The sequence below is a fragment of the Adiantum capillus-veneris genome, chromosome 16, assembly GCF_014529385.1.
Source record: "Adiantum capillus-veneris isolate H3 chromosome 16, ASM1452938v2, whole genome shotgun sequence".
NCBI classification, from domain to species: Eukaryota; Viridiplantae; Streptophyta; class Polypodiopsida; order Polypodiales; family Pteridaceae; genus Adiantum; species Adiantum capillus-veneris.
The window spans coordinates 18,300,793-18,304,118 of NC_140946.1; the positions used below are offsets into that span (position 1 = coordinate 18,300,793).

Consider the following 3,326-nt stretch of genomic DNA (forward strand, 5'->3'; position numbering starts at 1 on the left):
TATTTTGAGAATTTTTGAAATTTGAGGGGTATTTTGGGAATTTCCACAAACTAGAGGGGTATTTCGGTAATTTTCCAAAGGAATAAAGATAAAAAAAAAATTTGAACAATATGACCAAAATAGATACAAGGGTATTTTGGGATTTTTTTAAATTTGAGGGATATTTTGGGAATTAGAGGCGTATTTTGGTAATTATCCCTAAAATAATATCTCGTCCTCTAATTGTCTCCTCAAAGACTCCCGCATCTAATTGTAACGCTCCATTGCAATTCCAAACCGCCATCTGTAAACTTGCACCGTCATAAATCCCTCTTCTCTGATATGAGCACCATGCCATCCATGTAGACTGCCCACTTTCCGACAACCCTTGCCTCCAAAATGAGTGGCATACACTCCCTCCTATGTGCCATCTGGGCGATTGTCAAGCCATCTTGCAAAAATAGTTGGTCCCCCTTCAATTGCATGTCGATCTCAGGAAATCCTTTCTTTTCTCCAAGGTTAGAATGAGGGCTTGTTTGTTCCTTTGTTCCATCCTTCCCCACTCTCCATGCATCTACTGGAGAGAGAGAGAGAGAGAGAGAGAGAGAGAGAGAGAGAGAGAGAGAGAGAGAGAGAGAGAGAGAGAGAGAGAGAGAGAGAGAGAGAGAGAGAGAGAGAGAGAGAGAGAGAGAGAGAGAGAGAGAGAGAGAGAGAGAGAGAGAGATGATGGGTGAGGGAGACACAGAAAGAGATCACACCTTGAGATGTTTATTTCAATAGAATACTTTCTCTGGGAAATAAAATATAGAAAATAGAAGAGACCATAGTCTGGGTCCCATCGACCCTCTTAAGCTCCCCCATCTATTTCTGGAATGATACTATTAGTGTTAAGATTGGACAAGCACCAGAATTTCAATGGACATGTAACTTTCGAGCTTGTCAATCACACCGTAATGGCAAAATTTTGCATTGCCAGTCGATAGAAACTTTCTTTTAATCTTGCCAATCGCAAAAAAATTATAGATCTAATAAGAATGACACTGACAAAAAATAAAATAGACACAATGGAAGACAACACTGCCAAAAATCTTATATAAACATCACAAAATACAAAACAAAATGTTCATGAGAACATCACCTAAATCGTGGCCTCTTGCATACTTAATACTTATCTTACTTTTAGTATGTTAAAAAAACATACCAAGTAGCATTTGAAATTGTACTCGAGATTCACCAACAACTAAGATTCCAAAACCATGAACCAATCGAGAAAGAGGCCAAAATCTATGTTGTCACCAACCATCTAGCTCTCCTTTCCTTCATGTTCTTCCAAGCTTCAAAGCATTCACTCCAAAGCACTTCTCGAGGATTGTCCACCTTTGGAGTGTTTAAACCCACAAACATCATCAAGCTCAAGCTCTCTAGTGAAAGATGATTTCAAAACTTGTCCTTTATCTCATTCATCTTGGAAAAGCCCCTTTTGCAACAAGCAACTGATGACAATGACAAAAACAATAATGCTCGCCACATCTTCATAGTCCATGGAAATGATTGTTCCCATACATCCTGATTACTACATTCTTGCGAAGCACTATGCATACTTGTCCCCTTGAAATAGTTTTTCATCCTTGTAACAAAAGATCTACGTTTGCCCATACATTCTTTATAAACAATGAGGGGCTTTGGTCCTTTTCCCAAGTGTTTACATAGAACTTGCAACCATTCTTGAAACAATTTTTCATCCTTGTAACAAAAGATCTACATTCGCCCAGACATTCTTTATCAACAATGAGTGGCTTTAGTCCTTGTCCAAAGTGTTTACATAGAACTTGCAACCATTCTTTAGAAGATGCATCCAACTTCTCCAAATCATTATCATAATCCTTTGGAGCGAAATATTTTGATGTGTCAAATACATCAAAATCATTGTTGAATCGGCTACATAATGCATGTACCAGACTTTGAAGATAGCAACTATAAATTAAGTGTGAGTTCAAACTATCAAATGTCTCACGAAAATCACCCACATCTCCTTCATATATAGGCCCCAAGTGCAAGTATTGGCTATGAACAACATTGGCATTGTCCTTAAAAATCAACATTCCCTTTTTAGCACTTACATTTTTCAAAAACTCATCCGTATATTGTGTATCAGCAGCAAAAGTAGCTCCAAAGAATGCAAGAGGAAGAGTCTCCACTACTGACTTAATGTGACTTCCAATGCTTGCAATGCATCTTCACTTGTAAGAACAATTAATAATGTAGGCATAATTCTCACAACGCTCACCATAACTTGTGTCCTCGAGAGCTAATGAACATCATGCATTTTTTGCACTCTCAGTTTTCCTCTTCTTCCAATGCCAAAAGCTCTTACAACTTCAACCAAAGATGCATGCCTCTGCGACAGATCTAGAGGTCCATTCATATACCTTTCTTGCAAGCTTATCAACATATTTGAACTCTTTGTATGCTTTAAATGCATCGCTAGCAGCAAGCGCTTGACGATGGGCTATAGAATGAAAGATAATAAGGTGTGGTACATTTTCTCTCAACCTAGCAACTAGTCCAATGTGTGGCCCAGTCATCAAAGAGGCTCCATCAATGGAAATTCCAGTCAACTTCTCCATAGATAGATCCACATCCTTTAAATACTTCACCAATGCATCATACAAAGCCCCTGCAAAAGCACTTTCAGGATGTATAAGATCCACAAATTTTGTACATACTTCACCATTTTTTGCATTCTCAATATATGCCACATAAGGAACTATATATTGCATAGTACTTATATCAGTACTCTCATCAACTTGTAATGCAAATCATGGACTGATGGATATATCGCATTTAAGCTTTTCGAAGTGAACATAATGAATTGCATTTCCAAATTGTTTTGCAACATCTTTGCATATGTATGAAGAGTACTCATTCACAATGGGCATGTTTGGTGTGCCCATAAACTTATGAAAGTTGCATAGCTTAGCATACTCTTCTATAGGCATAGAACTCTTCATGACATACCAACAAATTTGCATACATGTCACAATTCTCTCTTTCTCGGTATCATGTATTTCCTCTACATGTTTGAGCATTGGAACCATGCTTTTTTTTCATGTTCCTTCCATGCAGCTTTTGTCTTGCGATGTTCATCATAATTCTCATGGACATGCAAGGCAGCCCATTACATTAAATAATTTACAACCTCAATGCAATACTTGATTACTGCCATGGCAACTGTTTGAATGCACTAGTTTGGACCGATTCAACTTGATGTGGGTTGTGATGAAGGGATAGATATGTGTGATGTCCATCAAGGGATAGATTTTAAGCTGATTTGCGTACGTTCTCTA

The 3,326-nt window shown here is 37.9% G+C and overlaps 1 pseudogene; it reads right to left on the minus strand.

Moving 5' to 3' along the window:
• Nucleotides 1-1,601: 1,601 nt before the first annotated feature.
• LOC147438641 (uncharacterized) lies at nt 1,602-3,094 on the minus strand (annotated as a pseudogene).
• Between the last annotated feature and the right edge of the window lie 232 nt (nt 3,095-3,326).